This window comes from Sciurus carolinensis, chromosome 6, assembly GCF_902686445.1.
Source record: "Sciurus carolinensis chromosome 6, mSciCar1.2, whole genome shotgun sequence".
Taxonomy (NCBI): domain Eukaryota; kingdom Metazoa; phylum Chordata; class Mammalia; order Rodentia; family Sciuridae; genus Sciurus; species Sciurus carolinensis.
The window spans coordinates 14,857,449-14,881,976 of NC_062218.1; the positions used below are offsets into that span (position 1 = coordinate 14,857,449).

At 41.5% G+C, this 24,528-nt stretch overlaps 1 long non-coding RNA gene across 1 annotated transcript in view; it reads right to left on the reverse strand.

The window, feature by feature from the left end:
• Positions 1 to 895: 895 nt before the first annotated feature.
• LOC124986520 (uncharacterized) overlaps positions 896 to 24,528 on the reverse strand; it is a 57,335-nt gene continuing 33,702 nt past the window's right edge. Inside the window, exon 2 of the long non-coding RNA XR_007109020.1 lies at positions 896 to 1,115. This is a non-coding gene — a long non-coding RNA (uncharacterized LOC124986520). The remainder of the gene's footprint in view (positions 1,116 to 24,528) is intronic.

Genomic DNA, 24,528 nt, shown 5'->3' on the forward strand with positions numbered 1-24,528 from the left:
TTGTCTTAAAAAGTCTTTCAATGCAATGTGTGTATGAAAATTATTTTTTCTTCTAATTTGAATTTTAAGTTATTTAACTTCCTAAATATTGTATGCCCTAGACCTCACAGATACAGGGAGATATTGTTGTTGTTTTGCTTTGTCACCCTTGGGAACCATCCCTGATCACAAAAAGGCTTGATATTTTTAAGACCTCAAAGCAAAAGAACAACAAAAGTGCACACTTGAAATTTTGAAAACCTTGAATATAGGCATTTGTGACAATTGCTTTCTTGACATCTTTTAATCTAGATAGGCTTCATGTGCAGAGAAAAAAATCAAAGACACAAGAAGAAAGAAATATACTTTAGTTCACAGGGCCTAACCTGTCTACACATGTCATTTCCGACTATGGTGAAGGAGTTTAGAAGTAGCTCTCTCATTCACCTGAAGTGAGAGGTTTTAAGCACTGTCGGTGGTCTATGGGACAGGGGGAGTGTAGTTTAGGATACTGTCCCTATGTCAGCAAGGGAAGGTTAGAACACTTCCTTTCTTTTTGGGTGGTGGGGTACTGGGGATTGGACCCAGGGATACTTATCCACTGAGCCATATCCCTAGTGTCCCCTACCCTGCACTTTAAAAAAAAATTTTTTTAATTTTGAGACACGGTCTTGCTAAGTTACTTAGGGCCTTGCTAAATTGCTAAAGCTAGCCTTGAAATTGTGATCCTCCTGTGTCAGCCTCCCAAACTGCTAGGATTACAAGCATGTGCCACTGTGCCAGGCTCAAATACTTTCTATCAGGTAATAATCATGGGTAGGAGAGCTTCATTTAGTTTATGAATTTTGTAATACGTAAATACTTTGAGAGGTCAGAAGTATATTTTACAAATAAGACACACAAAAGCCATTATGAATACTGGGAAAAAAATTTTTAGGAACAAGTTTCTTTTGAAAACACATAGGCGAACAAACGGCTGTTTTTAAATACCTAACGTGCAGAAGAACTAATTCCACTCTAACCACAGTTTTCCAAAATGCCAACAGCTTCTCGCAGGTTCTCTACATTGCAGAGACGCCTCCACTTGTAGAATCATAGTGTCAGCCTAGAAGGTCTGCTTCTCATTTTCGTCAAACCTGGAAGCAAAAATAAGAAATATGTCACCCTTTTCTTTTGAACTTTGAAACAATTTATTTTGGCCAGTGTAGAGAATATTTTCACACAGACAGTATTAATCTCATTGTAAAACAACATGAAATGAAATGCATTTTGAAATGCCAACCAAAAAAACAGTTTTGCAAGAAACCTGTGACATAGCCATGCTAATCTATGTCACATTAATGTGGGGACAACAATAGCTCTGGGTGTGTATGTGTGTATGTGTGTGTGTGTGTGTGTGTGAACTTTCATTGGAAAAAAACACATGGCCATGCTGCCATTTTAACAAGGGAACTCAGCAAAATCCTATAGTGGCTTAGGGAAAAGGTCAATGAAACCAACTATTATGGGTAAATTGTCTAAATAGCATACAGATTTATGAGATTCTTGTTATACCACATTTTAGTTCTTTTGATAAATGTTCTTCTAATATGTTTGTTGTCTTGTTCTGCTGAATGTATTAGTTGTGACTAATGACTTATGACTAAACAGGACACGCAGGGAATTCGAGGCTTCATAATGCTCTCTTTGGAGTGATATTGCTTTCCATGCAGCAATGAACATAGTTTGAATTACACATTTGAGTAGAAGTAAAATGAGAATTATTTTCAGTTTATATGTGTTTGTATCTTTTTGGCTAATGGCTTCTTTCCAAATACCTATGGTCAATATTTGTAATATATTTATTCAATGTATTTTAAAATACTTATTCAAAGTAGAGAACACCTGTAGCAGAAGCAGGTGAAGGTGAGTTTGTAAGTGGTTCCTTGTCATTTCCTAATGACCTTGCCACACACTTCCTCTAATACACGGATCCCCAAAACTCATCACACGCGACCTTCTTGTTGGAGCTCAAAACATGATACTACAGCCAGGCAGGGTGGTGCACGTCTGTAATCCCAGAGGCTCTGGAGGCTGAGGCAGGAGGATTCCCAGTTCAAAGCCAGCCTCAGCAACTTAGTGAAGCCCTAAGCAAATTAGTCACATAAAACTATGATCAAGTAAATCTGCAGTGCTCCTCTCTAGTTAGCCTGTCTTCTGGTATCACACCATCAACGACCCTTTATGATGGGCAGGAAAGAGACCCCTCTTTTCTGTCCCTATATTTTCTTAGAAAAAAGTTCCATGAACAATGAGTTGAAGCCCTCTCTGCAACCCTCAGAGACTGGAGCTCTGTGTGGGACTCTGCTGTGGGTGTCAGAATCTTCCATATTTGAAGGCTTTGAGAAACAGAGCGACTTTGGGTGGCAGAATTTTGAAAAAGTGAATTGGTGAATTTTCAAGGAGTCAGTGCTGTTGATATAGTGATTCATTTGGGGACATTTTTCATAAAATGTTTCCTCTGGGCTCCTGGGACTCCCACAGCCCTGAGAGGACTTCCGTTTTGGCAGGAGAGCAGGATCTACCAATCCAATGTTCCCTTCTAAACTGTTTGCATTTTTCCCCTTTCTGGACTATTCTTGGTAGCTAGCCACAAGAGCATATAAACGATGAAGTCATTCATTACCACAAGCCCAGGAAGGAAGAATGCAGTCACATTCAATTCAGAAAGACATTATTGGGTGCCTACTGTGTGGAAGGCTTTGTCGTGGGTCCTGAATGTAAACGGTGGGTTTGCACTTCCTGCAGTGAGCCCAGCTCCCTTTGAGAGCACAGGCACATGCAGGTATCCAGGGGCCTCTAGACTCTCAATGTGGTGCCAAGTAAATGCACCTCTGGCCTATGATTCAGAACATTGTGCGCTGAGTTCAAAAGTCTCTATCTGAGGATGCAAGCAATAATTTAGGGACATCCCTTCTGTAACTGTATAGCTTCTATATCATCAGGGATTGGTTCTAGAACTTTCTGTGGAGGCTGAAATCTGTGGGTGCTCAAGTCTCTTGTATCAAATGGCATAATATTTTGCATATAAAGTATACATATCCTCCTGTACACTTAAATCATCTCTAGATTGCTTTTTTTTTTTTTTTTTTTTTTTGTACTGGGGATTGAACTCAGGGGCACTCAATCACTGAGCCACATCCCCAGCCCTATTTTGTATTTTATTTAGAGACAGGGTCTCATTGAGTTGCTTAGCACCTTATTTTTGCTGAGGCTGGCTTTGAACTTGAGATCCTCCTGCCTCAGCCTCCCAAGTTGCTGGGATTACAGGCAAGTGCCACCACACCTGGCTTTAATACAGAGCAAAATATAAATGCTGTGTAAATCATTGCTATATCCTACTATTTAAGGAATAATGACAAGAGAAAATCATTGCTACACCCTACTATTTAAGGAATAATGACAAGAGAAAATCATTGCTATACCCTACTGTTTAAGGAATAATGATAAGAGAAAGGAGTTTACACGTGTTCAGTGCAGAAGCAATTATGTTTCGAATATTCTCCATCTACAGTTGATTGAATTTAGGACATGGAGTTGCTCGTTTATAGTGCGACACTTCCTGAAGTTAAACAGGGTGAGAGATTATCTCTGAGTCAGCTGAGAAAATTATCACCTACTTCACTCTTTTGCTTTCTTTTGGATGTGTTAGTTATCATCTTAGTAGATAGCAGCTAACTAGGAAAGTGGCTTGTACCAGGACTTTGTGATGAAACACTGACTCCTGACTCCAGCAGTCTTCTTTCAGAACTTTGAGTAGAAGGAAAGATGTCTTAAGCCTTAGATTATCGGGAGGAAAAGCACAGATTTTCTTCTTATGTAGACTCTGCAACGCTACAGGTCAGTGCAGTGTAGGCCCGCCATGACCAAGTCAGCTTTCACAGATGCTTAGCTGAAGACCAGGCTGTATGTCCAGTGGACAGTGACCACAGGAGTGGATGAGTGGAGAAGATACCAGCCCTTCCTGCTCTCAGGGGGTCAACAACCTTTGTTTCTCAATTCCAAGCACCCCCAAATTTACCAACCTAGAGCAATATTTCTAAGTTAGGCTCAGAGTTCCTTCAGGTAGTGTGAAGGGTTGTCTTGATTTGCCCAGCATATACTAGGGTCAGCACTGAAAATTTTAGACTCCAGGGATACCCCCAGCCCTGGAAAAATCAGAACAGGTGATCATCTTGCCCTTAACTTTGAGAGAAACATGGAGTTCAAAATACCTGTACTCAATGATGTTCAGAAACGGCTGCCTGTTGTCACCTCTTTTAAAAAAACATAGTAAAATCACATAGCTTAGAATTTACCTCCTTAAGTATTTCTTAGTGTACCATTCAGTACTGTTAAGCACCATTGTGTTTTCTTCTTTTAGAGATATAAAAGGCACAATAGCATACTGAGTCATTCAGCAAGTTCTTCAGCAAAGAAACCTGTTCAAACTTATAGTTTCTCAAACTTATCTGACATGGAACCCTTAAGCAATACCTCTTAACACTGTTGAACATAACTTGTTGAATGGTGTTATGGCCCATTTTTTATCTTGTGCAGTAATAAAGGTATTGGATGATGTTTTCTGTAAAGCAAATTTTTGTTTTCTGGAAGCATCTATGGACATTTGCTGATTTTAGATAGAGGTATCAGAATTGTGTATGGATGAAACAGACTTTTGAGTTTTGACTCATAAAGCTTTCTGCTGCAAAGCTATCAGTCCCTTGAGGAAGAACAAATAGAATCTCTGGGTTCTGCATGATTGAGATGCAGTGGCATTCAATGTATTTTTATTGAAAAGAACTAAACTCATATTCTTGCTTCCACTGAGGTAGTGGATTCTTAATTACAAATATAATAACTTTGTTTAATAATTAGAGATTATCTGTATTGAAAGGTTGTGATTGAAAGTTTTAAGAGTGGATTTTATCATCTAACACATCTCTTTTTTTTTTTTTTTTTTTTTTTGGTGCTGGGGATCGAACCCACAGCCTTGTGCTTACAAGGCAAGCACTCTACCGACTAACACATCTCTTTACCCTTACCAAAGTGGCTCTATTTGAGATGTGGTTCAATTTTCTTTTTTTTTTTTTTTGTTTATTTATTTATTTTTAACGTTTACATAGGGTAATGATGTTTTTTTTTCCCTTCCCCCCCACCCCTCCCACCCCTCTTTTCCCTCTATACAGTCCTTCTTTCCTTCATTCTTACCACTCTCCTTAGCCTAACTCTAAACCTAACCCTAAACCTAATGCTAACCCCTCCCAACCCCCATTATATGTCCTCATCTGCTTATCAGCGACATCATTCGTGAGATGTGGTTCAATTTTCTAAGAGAAAATACAAACTTTCTGAATTGTAGGGTGTCAGAACAAGGTATGTGCTCCAAAAAAATAGCAGACAGGTTTCTAACCTTATCAATTAGAAGTTACCACAGACATCATCTACCTAGATGAATAAATTGAGACCCATGAAGACAAAATTGTTTATCCCAGTAAACAAGAGGATTGTGGCCAGAACCTCTACTACCTGGATCTTAGTCAGCAAAGGATGTTTGTTAATATCTCAGTCTGTTTTCTGTTGCTAAAACAAGATGCTAGAGATGGGTAATTTATAAGCAATAGAGGTTTACTTGTCATTCTAGAGGCTGGGAAGTCCAAGAGCATGGTGCTAGAATTTGCTTGGCAATTGATGAGGGTGTTCTAGCTCAAGTCTTTCTGCTTCTACCCAGGAGGCCTTTAATGCCTTCCCGGGGGCCCCACCCTCATGACTTTATCTCATCCTACTTACTTCCCAAAGGTTTCACCTCCAATTACTGTCAACACATGAACTTGGGGACTGGGTTTCCAACTCATGAATTTGGGGGTCACATTCAAACCATGGCAATTAGAGAGTATTTTGGAGACTGATGCCTGTAAAAAGGAAAGGAGGGAGGAATGATTAAGTGAGGGAGACGTTGAGCTGTACAGCAGCCCTGACCACAGGGCTGAAGCGGGGGTGGCCCTGCAGAGTTGGCACACATGACTTCTCTACCCGCTCGTGGCCCAGTCACTGCTGTGGACTCTGGGCTGGGGTGTGGCCTTCAGTGGAGAAGCTCCTTTCAATCCTCACCGGGTGGACGTGGGGAGGGTTTATGCCTGAGCCCTGCTATCAGGAAGCTCCATTCCTGAGGGGTTATCTGTGTGGGACATCTTTCCAGGACTCTCACTTCCTCCTAAACAGGAGATTATTGGATCAAACTATTCTGCCTCAGAGAACAGAAAGAACCCAGTTGAGAAGTTGCTACACAGCAGATTCCTTTCTGAAGAGAACCCTGGACAGATAATAATACTGCTTTTAATGTCAGCCTGCTAGATTGTAATTCTGTTTACTTTGATAGAAACTGAAGGTGAAAACAGTCCTGGATTCGAGGGAAGGGACAGGGAGAGAGAAGAAGAAGAGGAAGAAGAAGAAGAGGAAGAAGAGGAGAAGGAGGAAGGGAAGGAGAAGGAGGAGGAAGAGAGAAGTGGGGAGGGCAAGGGAAGGGGGGAGAAATGGGAGGAATGAAGGAAAGAAGAGAAAGGAAAAGAGAGACAGTGATACCAGAGCAGGGGCAAGATCATCACGGACTACACAGAATCAGGTGTTGTGCATCCACCTTTTTTTTTTTTTTTTGTGGTCATATTATTTATTTATTGTTTGTTCTGTTTAGTTATACATGACAGCAGACTTCATTTTGATTCACTGTACACAACTTTTCATTTCCCTGGTTGTACATGATATAGAGTCACACCATTTGTGCAATCATACATGTACATAGGATACTGATGTCTGTGCATCAATCTTCTAAGTTTAATTATTATAGATATAAGTATAAAGTTGGTCCCCTCCCTTTGGCAACAGAAGGTGGTGGCTAGCAGCAGCTTGGCCCCTAGAGTCAATCTCCTGCCTCAGTTTCTCCAATTCTATCCTGCATGGATGGGTGACCATAGGTCTCAGGTTCCCAGGATTATGCCAGAACATGTCTCAGAAGGTGGTTGAAGATCTTCATCTGAGGCAACTGCGGCTGACATTTCTTTTCCAAACTCACACCCTTCCCTGTGTCACCCCTGCTGGCTCACCTGGAACCTCCTGTTCTTTTCACGGCCAGGACTTTGGCTGTATCTTCAACCCATTGTTAACTAATCTGCTGTCCTCCACAGGGACACTATTTTTTCTTGAATTGGGTCCACTAGAATGGGGGCCGCTCTTTTTCCTGCAATCTGAAATCTGTGGCCAGCATTGTCCTGTTTCCGTTCCTGTTTCTAGACATGACTTCATTTCCCTTGTGTGAAGATCCTCTTGGTTTTGGGATGTGCCATCCACCTAAACCACCTTACTATGCAGTGGATCCATGACATCCACTGACCTGATCTCTCTCCCACATTATGGGAAATCTTGGCACAGGGATCATGGTCTCCATCTCTGGGTCACCATCTGTGGGGCAATTTGACATCCACATAGATAACCTCAAACATGGTGGCTTCTAGGGCTTCTTCATCTCATAAACAGTAGCATTCACCTTCACTGCACCTGGGCATCCTGTGTTCTTTATAGCCCCAAACAGATTCACTTCTGAAAAACATCAATAGCAAGAGCCCATGTCTTGGGTGAGACCCCCAAAAATAGACCTGAAGAGGAATTCCAGTGTTTGGATGGGAGCTAATGCCAGCAGGGAGGTCGAGGACCAAGGCAAGGAAGGGAAAGAAGCTAATCAAGAATTCAGTGCCAAGGAAGCTCCCACAGTGGGCAATAGGAACTTCCACCCCCTGGACACCCTGGGAGCCAGGGGGAAACATCCCCAGAGTCATCTAGGGGAAAGGGAAGGGGCTGGGCTACAGAGTCACCAGTGTCCACTGGTCATTGGCTGGGGGTTGATTCTAGGGGGCATAACTACCCAGTGGCCTCAAAGAGAGTTGAGGCAAAAGCAGGTGAGTCTGGCCAGACTAGGGTGTAGACATGGGGGCTGCTGCAGGACACTGGGGCACGCTGGCAGTGTGACTTCACCTACCATTTTGGCTTTCTTAACTGTGTATTTTCTCTAAATATGCATTTCATCTTTATGGAGGCCTCTAATCCCCTGGTTTATTCATTTCCAGCTAACTATTGGCCTCGTGGGGACCACAATTCCTTCCATATGGAGCCTGGATCCCAAGAACAATTAGAACTTCTTTCTCATAAGCTGCTCAATTTCATTGTTTTCTTGTATCTTTTTGTTTTTTCCTTTTTCTTTTTTAACCACAATTTAGGATTTCCCAACCAAGCTCAGACTATCAGGGCTAGGAAGAAATGCCCACCCAGAGAACTGGTGCCTCTGCAAATTAATGGGAGTCTCTGTCTTCCATTTATTTTTCTTTTTTTCTTTGTCTGCTCTCCCTTTAATAACTCTCAGCTACTCATTAAACTTTCCTCCTCTTTCAAGACACCTTCTCAGCTCTTACTCCTTTCATCCCCAGCTAATGACTCACCCAAGTCACCAGAGAGGATTGTCTGTATTTACTGTCTCTGGTTTCCTCTCCTGGCTATTCCTCAACCCACCCCAGCATGATGTCTGGCCCCACTGGGTTTTCCCTCCATGCCAACCTAGTGGACGATTCTACAGTTATTTTTTTTTCCCTTAGTAATACTCTTGTACATCCCCTCTTTCTGGAACTTTGTCAGCACCTATTTTCTGTGCCACCAAGATATGATGTGTTTGTTTTTTTTTTCCCCCCTTTTCTATTTGGTCATTTCTTCTCTTTGAAGTTTCTTCATCTTCTACCTAGTCACTGAATCCTTGAGCTCCCCAAGATTCTTTCTGAGGCGTGTTCTTTTCTTTTGTATTCTGCCCATAAACGATCTTATCCTGTCCATGCCTCCCTTTTTATTTTCATTTGGACTTCTCCTTTGAGATCTTATAGGGCCAATAGCCCTATAAGGCTTATAGGGCCAATAGCCTACATGCCATCTACTCTTAAAAGTCTCAAAGACACGTTAAAATCAATATATTCAGAAGTAATTACATGATATTCCTTCCAAATCCAGACCACTCACAGTCCCTTCTTGGGAATCCACCCAACTTGGTGCAGATTTAAAATCTAGGAGCTAGCCTCCATAGTCCTTCTCCTTGTGCTCACTGAATTTCTTTTGAAAGCATCTTCTCTTTCAATTTTCACCTTTGTCCCCTTTTCCAAGCTGTAGGCATCTCTTTCCACTGATCTATCTTCCCTCATTGGTCTATCTTGCCTTCTCTGGGCTTCTCTACTCTATTCTCAAGTCACAGCTAAACTCAACTTTATGAAAGTCTATGAAATACAACTGTGATCATAAGGAGCTCAGCTCCCTTCCCCCTTTAAAACTCATCAATGACTTCCTAGTGCTTTGGGGATCAGGATGAGCCCTCCTGCCTGCATTGCAAGGCCCCTCCTGCCTGGTCCTGCTGTGTCTCCAGGTTCATCTTACACTGCACTACACCACACTCCTCCTGCTCCAGCCACACTGACTGTCTGCTCATCCTGGGACTCCCAATATTCCCCACTTGCACAAGGCTTTGGCTCATACCAAGCCTTCCTCCTGTCTTTCCCTATTAGTTGTCTCTAAGGCATGGACTGGAGTTACATCACGTCACCAAGGTCACCAAGTGACATGTCCTGATGTTGACTTGTGTGCAATAAGAGTTTATTAGTAAGAGGAATTGGCATGCTCATCAAGGAAGGCTTTGATGACACCTGATTCTATAACCTCTTATTGAATTACATAATTTGCTAAGGCATCTGCCATAGTGGCAATTATGCATTTGTGGTGATTTGCTAGTGCCTGCCATCCTACCAAGTTTTAAGATCCAAGAAGACACGGATGAAGCCTAGGGTGCCAGGGTACTTATCAGGTGCTCAGAAAATAGTGATCAAAATCATGACTTGATGAATGAATGACTGCTTTCCTCTCTTCTAGAGAGTATTCAGTTCCTGGTGTGGTTGCCTTCTTTTTCCTATACAGACCCTAATAAGGGGTCTCTGCTCTACATGAAGCTCCCAGCTCTGCTTTTAGCCACATACCCTCCCTCATCTCATCCTGCTCATTCCATTCTTGTCATTAATATTTTAGATTCCATTAGGAAAAAACGCCTTCCCCAACCTTGTGTCTTGTCTCTGTTCCTTTACAAACTCCTCCAGCTAAGTAACTCATGCTAGCTATCTCCACTTTGCATTTTCATTGTGCTCTTATCTAGTCTTGTGACTTTGACCTTGAAAGCAATCATTCTCTTGAACCTCAGACTCAGATAACCAATTGCTGCCTCAATATCTTTATCTGCATGTGTAAGTCCTCCTTTAATTTTCCCCATTACTCCCCTTTCAAAACTTCTCCTTCTCTGCTACTTTAGAACAGGTAAAGAGAGCTTCCTCTGCTCAGTTATAAAGATAGTTATCCCCTTCTGCCCATTTCAGTTAGTCATCTCGTCTTGCCTGCTGTATTTTAATAAACGTTTCTGCTGTATTTTTATAAAGGTTTCTGGAGTCTCCGCCTTCATCAGTACGCTAGCTTGTCTTTAGTTCCTAAACTGGGGAGAATTAACAGAGGCCTCCCAGGTCAGCCTGGGCCTGGCTCCGTGTTATTAGTCAGCTTTTCATCGCTGTGACGAAAATACCTACAAGATCAACTTAGAAGAGGAAAAGTTTATTCTGGCTCATGTTTTCAGAGGTTCAGTCTGTGGTTGGATGACTCCATTGCTCTGGGCCTGAAGTGAGGCAAAACATCATGGTGGAAGGGCCTGGTGGAGGAGTGTTGCCAGCTCATGGCAGCTGGAAAGCAGAGAGAGAGAGAGAGAGAGAGAGAGAGAGAGGGAGAGAGCGAGTGCACATGGAGCCCAAGACCAAATATAATCTCCAAGGGCATGCCCCCAGCGATCTACTTCCTTCAGCCTGGTCCCACCTGCTTCCAGAGATCATCAATCCATCAAATGGATTAATCCACTAATGATGTGACAGCTCTGACAATCTAATCACCTCACCTCTGAATATTCCTGCATTGCCTAGCACATGAGCTTTTGGGGGACATTAAAGATCCAAACCAAAACCTGAGTATTGCTTTGCTGGAGTGATCTTTCTAAAGCACAATTCTGATCATGTGTAGCCCACTCTCTGAGTTCAGACTCTTACTGACCTTCCAAGGCTCCAGTGCACTGATGAAGCATGCAAGGCCCCACGTGGTTCTACCTTCCCCTTCCTCCAGCTCCTTCTCTTTCCTCATTGGTCTTCATATACCTAGTCCTTGCTCTTGTAAAGCAGGAAGTTGTACTGCTTCATGCTTCTGTGCTTTTTCACACACTGTTTCTTCTCCTCTCTGACCTCTGGAAATATGGAGAAACCCCTACTTATGCTGCAAGTTCCAGGTCAGTAAGTACTTGTCTTGTATAGTGGTCCCTGACATTCCCAATAGCATTGACTGTTCCCAATGTATTGGCTACACATTCTACTAGAACTCTTGCAGGCAGAGCTGCTGTAGAGGGTTGTTCAGGTTGTGGACTGCATAATCTTTGGGTCATTGTTCACCAAATGGTGCACAATCAGCAAATCACACATCACAGCCCCGCTTTTGAACCAGTTTCCTTTCTTTGTCCTAAAAGGTCACGGGAATAGGAAAGGAAGCTTCATATCATTAAAAATGTAAGATGTGGAACACGTTTGTTGGAATGCTGTGCTAACCTAAGAGGCGTGACGTACAGGTGTGTGCTGAGTCAGGATGCTTATGTATGAAACGCAGGACCTTAAAGAGGTTCTGTTGTGCTTCGATGTTCCATGCTGAAGTGATACACTGTGCAAGAGGTATGGTAAGAAAGGCCTGACCTGGCCCGCAATGGCATTAAATAACACCAGAGCAGGAAGAGCTGGAGGACACAGGTGGACTATTTAAAATAAAAATGAACAACGGAAAAGTGGCCACTGCAAATGAAGAGGAGGCTCCTCCCTGTCTGCATGGGGTTGGTGACAGGTGTTGGCAAGTGGGGGTCTCTCAAGTCAACCTCCTCCCGGGCTTGATTTCCCTGCTGTGCAGAGTTCAGGACCATCAGAGCTGAGCTGGGGGTGGCGGGTCATTCACATGCTTGCTCCCTCCCCAACTGGGTCCAGAGCTTCTTTAGGCCAGGAGCTGAGGTTTGATGGCCACCAGCATCCTACATGGTGCCACACCCAACATGGGCCCTCCATACCCTTCCCAGCCAGCAGATGAAACGAAAAGGGAGGCTTATGAACTTTGACAAGAGCAGGATAACAGCGTAGTCAAAGCGATGCTTTTTAGCAGGTGCCTGGAGATTTTCTAAGTGCTTTGTATGCACCAAATAATTTTATCCTGCTGTGGAGGTATTCTAGTAATTCCCATCTCCTTGATGCTAGGGATGTTAAGTTACCTGCCCAAGGTCACCCAGCCTCCAGTAAGGAAGGGGACTTGACTGAAGGCAGCAGCCTGACTCCAGAGCCTGCCCTTATGCTTTCCTGCCACCACCCGCTGTGATGGCAATTTCAATCTGAAGAGATGTTGAGGATTTTAAACGTGACTTAAGTGCACTTGGTGCCTTGGACCTACATAAGCTCAGTGGGTTTTCCTTATTTATGTTCTCTTTGGAGAAAGTTCGACCCTTTATTTTGGGGCCTTAGAAAGCCCTGTTTGTTCATGGAGACTGTCCTCTCTGGACTCTTACCTGCAATCTCTTTTTGCTTGTTCCTGGCGGGTGAGTCAGGAGGGAGAGACACTGGAAGTTGGTCTCAGTGAGAACTTTCACTGCCCCTGGGCTACTCCTCTCTCCTCTCTGGTGGATTCCTACTCCGGGTAGAAATCAGGAAGGTTTTTCTCCACTCATCTTTCTGCTTTGGAATTGCTTCTGGGGAGGTGAGGCTAGGGGTTACCGACCCACGTTCGGGAACACCTGGGAGCATGAGATTTTCCCTCCTGGCCTGTTTAAAAGCAGTGGATGCAACTCTTTTTCTCTAGCTACGCTTTTCCTTATGTTTTTCATTACCTTTTGTGAATTAGGCAATTTTATAATTTGGCTCCCTGTTGTCATTGTACCCCGGAGATGAATACTTATATTTCTTCCAGAAACATTCATAATTTTCCTTTATACTTAGCTGTATTTCTCTAACCTATGGTGAGGATTGAAAGGCAGAGTTAATAAGGTCTGTGAGTCTGAAGTTTCTTGGCCAAAACAAAACAAAAAAAATTCACACCTGGCCAGCATTTGATGAGAATTCCTCATGCTTCATCATTTTCTTTGGGTCCCAGCAGGCTGTTAGACACATATATGTTGACATTTTTCTAGTATATACTAATAAAATAAGAGCTTTGACATTTTTACTTAGCTGTGAGGGAGAAAACAGGCATTGTATTTAATATGCATGGAATCAACAATCACAGCCAGGTTCTAATTAATTTTTTGATCTAGATCTTTAAGAATGGTTTAAAATAGTCCCTTTCCACCCCACTCAAGGTCTTTTCCAACTATGTTGTTGGTTGGTCTAAGAATCTGTAAGTACTGGTCTTCACTCTTCCTCTTCATGAAGGCAGGCAGGATTCTTAGATTTCCTCTCTTTCCCTCGAAATAGGACAGCATTCCCTTATAATAATGTAGCCCACGCTTACAAGGTAAGGATGAACAAGTCTGTGAATTTCTGCCCTTAATTCTCTCTGTGTTTGGTTTGGTTTGGTTTTAAAATGTTCTCAAAATGATGCATGATGGTAACACTTCAGTTCCAGAACTAGGATTCGGTATATTCCTAGTGATGGCAACTGAACCTCCTTATAAAAAAATTTTATGAAGAGTTGAGTGAAGGTGTTTTCCTGGGATTAAGTAAAATTCTGTTTGGAAGGGAGACTGTTAACTGTGGATAAGAGGTGGCTGGGCTTCTAATATGGGGGATTTCAGTGGCTTGAGCCTGTAAGTCGTTTACACGGAGACCACAAGCCCTGATCTTTAGTTTGGAAAACCCAGTCTCTGTATTAGTTTGCTAGGTTTGTTGCAACAAGCTGCCACAGATTGGGCAGCTTAAACAGTACAACTTTATTTTCTGGCACTTCTGGAGGCTGGCAGTCCAAGATCAAGGTGTTGACAAGATTGGCTTTTCCTGAGGCCTCTCTTTGACTTACAATGTCATCTCCTTGTCCCTGCGTCCCTCACGTGATCATTCTTCTGTGCTCCCACATCTCTGTCCTCCTATTTTTATAAGAACACTAGTCATATTGGACTAGGGCCCACCGTAAGAATTTGTTTTATCTTAATTACTTCTTTCAAGGCCCCATCTCCAAATGCAGCTGTCACCTGAGATGCTAGGGGGAGGACCTCAGTACATCTACAGTGCAGGGATACAGCTCAGTCAGAACAGTCCCTCTAGGTACTTGGGATTCCAGTCCCTGGTAGGTACTTGGGACCAGAACTTGTTCAGGTCATCCTGGCTGTTAGTTAGCTTCCTATGGTTATGACAAAATACTGAGATAACCAACTTATAAGGAGAAAAGTTATGTTTTAGCTCACAGTTTTTGAGGTTCAGGTCCACGATTGGCTGGCCCTGTTGCTTTGGGCAAGGCAGCACATCATGACAGGAACACATGACAAAGCAAAACTCCTCCCATCAAGAGCCCGGGAGCAGAGGAAAGGAAGGAACTGGGGTCATCTCGCAGTGCTCACTGGGGGCATCCCTCCAGTGACCTGGACTTCCCATAAAGCCCCACCCCTCAAAGGTCCCATCGCCTCCCAGTAGCACCACCCTGGGGACAAGTCTTTAATCACTAGCCTTTAGGACATTTAGGAGCCAAAGTACAGCAATGGCCCTATTCAATGTGGCTCACTGATACACTGAAGAACAATGATGTTGGTCTACCATTTGATACCACCAAAGAATAAGGAGTGTTTTAATCCCAGAAAAACTGTAAGATAAATAAAGTAATTCACTATGATTACATAATAAATATAAGAACCAAGAGTACTTTTAAATAATCATAGCTCAGCCTACCAATGTGAGACCAGCCTACCAGTCATGATTAAATGACCTCTCAGTACTTATTGAGTAATTAGCTCTGGTATTGATATTTTTCTTCATCCATTTGGGGCAAGCGCTTTGCTTGTCTTAGAGCTAAGATACCTTGAGAGGTCCTCAAGAGGTTCCTGGTTTATGATGACAACTGGGTTGAGATCCAGACACAGTGGGGTCCCCCGTGGGAGTGAACCAGATGTCAGCGGACTGCGCACCCACCTTCCAGTGGCGATCGGATCTGCTCTGCAGCCATCTAATGCTCTTGCCCGTGTGCCCATACCTCCTGTCACGCTCCCGGCCACCTCCGCTTTCAGCTTCTGGCTTCAGCTCAGTGTTTGTCCCCCTCTGTCTTGCAGCTCTTCCTTTATTTTTTCCTTGAAACCAACCCAAGCTTGAGACCCACCCTTGATTATTTGCTCTCTCTGTTAAAGTCCGATGCATGTGAAGCAGCTGCGTGTGGGAGATCTTTGGTGGAAATTTGATGGCAAGGAAGGTTACATGGAGTCCTGGACTTGCCTGTCTTCACCGCAGTACTCGGGCACTTCCATCTCCTCTGATTTCAGTTCCCCACTCTCCTGAGGTCTCTCTGACGTCTGCTCTCTTCTCTCCTGTCCTTCCCCTTTTCTCTGCTCTTCCCTTCCTCCCTCACTCCATCCTTCTAATTCTTTCACGAGTTAAGCAGTGCTGTCTACTATTTTTTTGTAGATTGCCTCCAGATCACAGGGTCAGACCTCACCCTCTCCCCCTTATATAGTCATAGTTCTAGGCCCCAAATGAGGTGCTGGAGCTAACTGGGCTAATGAGTTTCCTTAACCTTATAATCAAGCAAAGAGATTAAGTATTAGCATCTACGCTGGAGAGAGTTGCACACATTCTGTGAAAATTTAGGTAAAGAAGTGACTAGGCACAACTGCAAGTGTTTGGTCCTTGTCACAGGAGGTGACTCTTTATCTCAAAGGATAAAGAGGAGAGAATGAGCCCTCCTTTCACTCTTCACTAAGAAGTAGCACAGGCGGTGCTTCTAGCTGAGGGAGGGAGGGATACCTTTTCCTCACACAGCATGAGGCTCCTGGTTGACACCTTTATTTCAAAGTCAGATGAAGGAGAGAAAGCACAGCCAATTCATTCAATAAGGTTTTAAGGGGCACGAGAGCCTTTAGAAGTAAAGACGCAGAGACTCAGGGAACATTGTATTTCCGTGCTAAGTCTGATGAAAGAAGTAGATAGGAGTGGAGAAAAAGTATTGAACAATGAACAATGGGTTGGTTCTAATGGGAATAAACCGGGGTGGGGAGGCCTCGGCAGGGTCTGCTTGCTTATGGTCTTTTCATGCCTCTGTAGATGGGGTAGGACAACATGCTTTTGGGGTGGTGGTGGAGTGAAGTGACCTTTCTAGATTTTATAGCTTACTGTCAGGAAGAATTCTAGTTTCCATGGCCAACTTAGGTACAGCTATGGGAAAAAGAAAGAGGAGGGCAAGAAAAGGAGGGAGAGAGTCTTGCTGGGAGTGCACTGTAAAAAGAATACTGCTTAATCCTCTTGAAAAATGGTAGCTCTGACTTGGGCAACTAAGCCTCAGGAGTCTCAGCTGGAAAACAGTTTGGCATCGGACAGTCCATAATAGCTGTCGACGATCGTACCTCTTTCTCAAAGGTTTAAATTTCCCTTTCCACTTAGTGTGGTGTCCTCTAGTTCCATCAGCTTTGACACAAGGGACAGGGTTTATTCTTTTTTGTGGTTGAATAGTATTCCACTGTGTATGCATCCCACATTTTCTTGGTCCCTTCATCCATTGATGGACCCCTTGGCTGATCTCATATTTTAGCCATTGTGAATAGTTCTGCAGCAAACACTGCAATTCAAGTATCTCTCTGATGTAATGATTTCATATTTTTTGGGTATCTACCCAGTAGTGGGATTTCTAGGGCACCAAAATGCAGTTAGAAGAGAAATCGTTTCTGGTGTTCTATAGCCTAGTAGGGTAACTACAGTCTACAATAGTCTCTGAAATATTTCAAAATAACTAGAAGAGTTCAAATGTTCCCAATTAGAAATTAATGTCTGAGAAAATAGAAATGATAATTACTCTGCTTCGATCCTTACACCTTACATATGTGCATTGAATTATTTATTATTCAATACCCTATAAATATGCACAAGTATTATGTCAACTTCTAAAAAGCTTATAAAAGAAAAGAAAAAGAACTGCCATTCACAGGCAGCACCTTTTCTATCTTAACTCCTTCTCTACCAAGAGTCCAAGAGCACTGGAGCAGAGGGCTGGGTTTGAGGACAGTGCAGAGGGGGGTGGCGATGGGCACAGATCTCTTCATCCGAGTGGATACCTGTTTATTTTTATAGTCATCTCTGAGGCTGCTAATGGGCAAAAAGGAAATCAGTAAGGACTCTGGATTTATTTTAGAGTAAAACCTAAAGACCATAAATGCAGGACTTCAGACAAGGTCTGAATTATGATCTGATGTGATTTCAGAAACTTGACTGTGGTGGCTGTTTGGAAGTGATCTCCCAAGTTGCAGGGGAGGCCTATCCCCCCAAAAGCATGCAAGAAAATATTAAGAGAAAATTGGATGCAGATGTATTCTTTAAGCTGGAAAATAGTAAGAAAGACGCTAAACTTTACTGATATTTAATATATACCTTGAGAGTGAGTGGTACATGTGCATAATTTCTAAATAAATGTCATGTTGAAAATGACTCCTCAGGAATATTTTGCTAATAGAGACACACGATCCAAAAAGTTTGGATTCAGTATATAAGAAGATGAGGAGCAGGCAGGCTAGATGGAAGCAGATGGGTTTTGGCATCAGGGAGATGCGGGGGTGGAGAAGAGGGGGAGACTGGGCGGTTGGGATAAAGAAGAAGAGGAAGATGGGAATGGAATTTAGGAGCTAGGTCCTACAGGATCTGATGATTGATGGATGGTGAGTGAACCTTTGATAAAAACCTTATCCTGGGCCGGGGATATATAGCTCAGTTGGTAGAGTGCTTGCCTTGCAAGCACAAGGCCCTGGGTTTAATCCCCAGCACTGCAAACAAACAAACAAACAAACCAAGAAACACCTTATCCCTCCATGAAAAATGTATGCCTTCTTGGTACTTCCTCAGACCTGCCATTGTCGTGTTGTGGCAAAGTACTCCCGTTACTAACTGGCCTTTCCCTCTCTCAGCTACTGGCCTTTCCCTCTCTCAGCTACTTGGGGTTGTATTCTCAATAATTCAGTGAGAAAGACAAATGGTGCAATATGAATATTATACTAAATGTTTTAAGAGTTCAAAAGTAACTATTTTCTTGTATAAGGCAGTGTTCTTAGAATTTTGCTTCAAGAGAGAAATAATAATGCATTATGATATGCCATGGAATTAGGGTTCTTAAGACGAGCTTTAGATTTCTGTATTACAGCTTGGAAATTATGGGTTCAGTCATCTGTTGATGACTGTTATTTGAAATTTATGTGGTAATTAAGGATACTATTAAACGCTCATATTTTACCCATTACAAGTTATTAGAGTAAAATTCACCATAAAAACTATTTTTTCCTTACAAAAATATGGGTCAAAATTAGCCATAAAAGTTATTTTCAAAGCATTTCCTTTCGGACACTTAAGGAATGCTGACTATTCAACAAACAGTAGTTACATGAAGAGGATTTTTGGTCCCATGATCTGGCTGAAGCTTTGCACCAACAGCTGCTTATCTCATGAATGGAATTTCCTGTTAATATTCTTGCAGGCTAATTGTTCATCAAAAGTATAACAAATGTCAACAAATATCACAAATGCGTTGCATCTCGATATTTAAGAGACAGCAGAAATAGTTCAGATGTTTAATTTGCCTATGCTTAAAAAGCAATAGCACAAACTTTAGCTCTGTCACAGACTATCTTAACGGGATTAGTGTTATTCAGAGAAACCATTTGGTTTCAATGCTCTCTTTTAATTTACAACAACATATGGCTTAAGATAGGCTAAAGGAAGAAACAAAATTGTCATTTCAAACACTAATGCTTAAAGCACCTTTGTTTTGGATGGATTTCTCAGACATTTCACCCCAACTTCCTGTAGAAATAAATTTCCTTAGATTTAAAAATGCATCAAATGGACTCCTAAATTCTTTGGCAGCAACCACAAAGATCTCTCTACCTTTTAAAATCAGATGTGAGTCTCCTAGGGTGGAGGTCCTAGTGGTAGGAAGTAACATCACCAGGACACCAGGGTTCTATCAGAGGTGGGAATCTAGTGTCAATAGAAGCTTCCTGGAACACAGACAACAGCTTTTTTAAAAAAAGCATTTCCAATTGTTTTTCCTCCCAGTAAAATTAGCATATTTGCACTAAGGTGTAAACTCCGGAGCTGTTTTAGGAAGGTGAGCACAGAAAATATTTTAGCATAACACTCTGTCCTCTGTCGCATTACTCGTGCCCTATTTTCGAGTTTTCCTGAGGCCTGACAAGTTCAGGTGCTGAAGCACTGGAAACCAGCTGCAAGTCTATTGCAGCACCCTCTTCTAGGAGGTGTCAATCTTTGCTCCTCTTTCAGAAGTCCGAGGCCAATGGAATCAGGCTGCTGGAGACCAGAGGCTCCTTCCTGTTGGTATGTTCTCCTGAAGAGGGTAATACAGGTGGAGCATCTCTAATCCGAAAACCCAAAGTCTGAAATGCACTGAAATCTAAAGCTTTTTTATGCTACAAGGGGAAAATTCCACAACTGACTTTATGTGATGGGGTCATGGTGAAAACGCAGGCACACTAAAACTACTGCATACAATTACTTTCAGGCTGTGTGTAAAAGGTATGAGTGAAACATACATAGGTATAACATAGGTATAAATGGATTTTGTGTTTGGGTCCTATCTCCAAGGTATCTTTATATGCAATTATTCTAAAATCTGAAAAAAAAAAATTCAAAAACCTGCAACACTTCTGGTTTCTAGCATTTTGGATAAATGTTATTCAACCTGCACCTTTCCAGGTACTGGGGGCCACTCCTTCAGTTACAAGGAGCGGGTTTCAATTGTTCCCGTATCTGTAATCTCATCTGTTTCTGTAGATTTTTAGCCACAAACTCTCTCTTTTGGCCTTCTTGTGTTTGGTATGCATGAACACACAAGTCCGTGATGATTAGCTTCTATACACCAAGGCCACACTGGTTCTATACACCAAGGCCACCCTGGACGAAGGTTAGTGTTATCTACTGGTCACTGTCTGTCTCTCATGTCTGTGCTAATGCAGTTTTTTTTTTTTTTTAGTTCCATGCAGCTCAGTGTCCTGAAGTAACAATGAAGTCATGAATTCAATAAACATTCAATGAGCATCCTTTCTCACGTACTCTGCTTTAAGTGGGGCACACAGGGATGAGTGAGAGATTGTTCCAACCCGTGATACATTTGCATTAGGAAGACGACATAAGGAAGGTATTGGCAAACCATGTCCAAGGGCCACATCTCAGGACACCACTTGTTTTTGTAGGCTGTGCTAGCTAAAAAGATTATAAAATAGCATGCAGCAGACATGTATGTGACCTGTAAGTTGGAAATATTTATTGTCTGGCTCAGTATTGTAAAAGGTCACTCACCCTTAACACAAGGACTGTAATGCAAAGGAAAATATTTCAAGATCCTTATTAGGAATAAGATTTAAAGGCCATTGGGATCCAGAGGAGGGAAATACCACTCTGCATACATGGGATCAAAGAAAGGCCTATAAATGAAGGAAGTGGGCTATAAAGAAAAGGTGGTATTTCAATAGAAGGAAATGAAACAGAAGCCAACCCAGGATGAGGCAAAGGGGAGAAAGAGCAAAGAATCCCTTATGGCTTCTCATTCCTTACTGTGCACAGTAACCCCCTGGGAAGCTTTGAACATAGATTCATGCCAAACCCTGAAACTGAAAATAAATGGAAAGAAAAATTCCTAACTATATCAGGTGGGAAATATAATTACACAGAATAAGAAGTACATTTAAGGAATTTTGAACTCAGTGCTCCAACTAGAATTCCCTAATGGGAGATAGTAAAAGGACAAGAAGAACTGAAAAGAACTCTTGAACTTTCCTTAGTAGTTTCTGAATAATAGTAAGGCTGGCATTGTGATTATGACATTAATTTACTTGTGTTGGAGATAGAACAGATTACTATATATATTAATTTTTATTAAGAATCAAGATTTTTGGTGTAAGGGGAAATTGAAACAAATAAAAATCAAAGATGGTAAGAAGATTAAGTTTTAATCAGAAATATTGGCATGAATTCATGATTTCAATGCATGTATATACCCTATTGTTTTATTTAAATGTGTGTGTGTGTGTGTGTGTGTGTGTGTGTGTGTGTGTGTGTGTTTCTACTTAAGGGATCTAGAAGTGTTGGCACTACAGTAGCTATGACACACTTGCTGCTTAGACTTGGTTTTTAAGTACCATCAAAAGGAACTGGCTTCTTGGAGAAATGGCTGATTCTTGGCTTGGCTCAGGGAAAGTTCAAGGTGAGAGAGGGAGTCTTACTGTGCCAGATATTGAAAAGTGTCAAAGGTTAATGAAGTCATACAAAAGATTATAGGATCAGATTGACATCCTTCCCAGTTGGCAAGTTTAGGACAATTTGAGCATTAAAAAGGATGATAACCGTTACTGATTGGAAAATATGAAATAAAAAATTCTAAGTCCATAGTTATGAAAAGACAGGGAGAACAAGAAAAAAGGAAGAAAGAAGTCATTTGCTGCTCTTGGAGGTGACACACATAAAACCGTTGATTTAAAAATTAGTAATGAGGTGGAAATAATTAGCATTCACTGCGCCTTTATAAACAGAACTATAGTTCATCTCAATTTGCTGAGGACACACTCTTCTCCATGGGAGAATACCAGCTAAGAAACAAAAAGGATGAGGGAATTTAAAAAGCAACTCTATTAACTCATACATTGCAGGTAGAAATATAGATGGTACGGCACTGTGGAAAAGAACTTGGCAGGTTTTTTTTTTTTAATTGGAAAGTTAAACATACGTTTACAAAATGACCTAGCAATACTATTTCTAAGTATTTGTTCAAGTAAAATAAAAACTTATGTTCACATAAAAACCTGGATTAGAATGTTTTTATGGTTTTTATCTATAATTACCCTTAACTGCAAACAACCTAAATGTCACTCAGTGGATAAGCAAATTGATACACCCATAACATAGAACAAAATTGAGCAACTCAAAGGAAAGGATTATTGACACGAGTAACGACATGGATGGGTCTCAAATGCATTTTGATGATAAAAGAAGCCAAACTCAAAAGACTACATGATATTTGATTTCTGGTAAGTGCCATTCTAGAAACGGCAGATCTAAAGGGACAGAAGGAGATCAGTGGCTACCAGGGGTTGGGGTTGGGGAGGAGTTGAGTATACTGGGCGAATTTGGGGTATGTGTGGAACTATTCTATCTCCTAGTGGTTGTGGTGGTTACACAAATGTATTTATTTCTCAAGATTTAAAAAATTGTATAGAATAAAAAGATGCATTTTTACTTTAAGTAATGCCTTAGTAGAAGAGTAAAAAAAAAAAAAAGTGAATATTTTGCAGTGATTCTTTCACTGGCATTAGTGAATGTTAAAAATAATAGTTGAAATTTTGCTGAGAAAACAGGGTATTAGTGGGCCAGAGTACTACCTCACAGATTCCTTGTAAATTGCAAATAGAAAAATGTATTTAAGGAGAGGTGGTTGGTTGCCTCTTTAATCAAGGGACCAAACTCACTTAGCATGGCACCTGACACTAATGTACCACCTGATGTGAAGGGAAGTATAGATTTCCTGTGAATTGCATCTTCCCCAGAGTTCATTCTGAGTCTATTTCTTTAGACTTTAATTTATAGGAAACTCCTGGGAAATGATGTACAAGTTAAATGACACCATGAAGAGATAATCAGACCAATATCTATTGGAGACTATTATATCTGGCCTGTTGCTTTAATCAAGTCAGCATAATGAAATAAATAACTAAGTAAAGGAGAACTCAAGAGCCTTAAGGACCACATGCAATGCACAAACTTTGATTGAATCTCAGTTTAAAAAAATCTGCTACAAATCTGCTAAAAAGGACATTGGGGGACAGTGGAGATGTGAATGAACTGGACAATTATTGTGTTCATTTTCTTACATATGATGATGGTATTGTGGTTATGTAAGAAAACATCCTTATTTTTGGATAGTTCAGTCCTAAAGTACTTAGGGATCCCATGTCATAACTGCAAATTATTTTCAAATTGTTCATCTCTCTGTCTCTGTCTCTTGGTCTCTCTCTGTCTCTCTCTACATATATATGTGTGTGTGTGTATGTGTGTGTGTAGTGTGTGTGTGTGTGTGTGTGTGTACACTCATACACATGTGTATATATATTTATATCTGAGATCCATCATTTGCATATAAATATATATACATATGATGGATCTCAGATTTTCACACACTATTCTTTCAACTCTTCTTGATGTTTAAAGTTTTTAATAAAAAAAGGGGAAACATTAATACCACTTCCTACCCCAGTACTAAATAAGTTAGGATGTGTTGGGGACAAGACCTAAGCTATAGCATTTTTAAAAAGTTCCCCTGATGCTTTTTAAAAAAAATATATAAAACAATCATTTTATTGGGCTCTTGGATTCTGTTGGTCAGGAATGCAGACAGGGCAAAGAGAGGACAATTTGTCTCCATTCTGTGGTGTCTGGTGCTCAGTTGGGGTTCCTTGGCCTGGGGACTGGGGTCATCTGGATGCATCTTCATACATGTCTAGCAGTTGAGCCTGGCTGTGGCTGGAACTTTGGCTGGGCAGTCAGCCAGAACACTTCCATGTGGCCTTTCCATGTGGTTGCTCTGCATGGCCTCCAGGTGATTTTAATGTGAAGGCAGCATTTCCCCAAATGTGAACAATCATAAGCAAAAATTTATTAAAGTTTTTTTTTTTTTTTTTTTTTTTTTTTTTGCGGCACTGGGGATTGAACCCAGGGCTTTGTGCTTGCAAGGCAAGCACTCTACCAACTGGGCTATCTCCCCAGCCCAAAAATTTATTAAAGTTTAGATTCCTATTCTTTTCCCTGGGCATAGGGTGGTGTCTACTAATACTACAGTTAAAAATCACCCAAGTGATTCTAATGAAAAAAGTTAGGAAAACATTGACCTAGGGCATTAGCCCTGTTGTATTTGAGGTTACTTATCTGTTTAGCTACTCTCTATCTGACACCACAGAGGAGGGGAAATGTTAGGTTCTATTGCCCTATTTCTGGAATTTTGTCAGATTATTCCTTTCACTTCAGATTATCTTATTGCCTATAGCTTTGTCTTGCCTTTGTCTATGGATGTGGTTTTTCTAAGGCTGCGTGGTTTTTACTGATTTAATTAAAACATTTGTCTCATTGCAATAAGCCCTTGGAATTTGCTTCCTCAAGTCATGATTATCTAGACATAGAAATGAGAGGAGTTTAAGATAGAGTGGAAGAGAGAAAATGAAGCTAGATTATATCA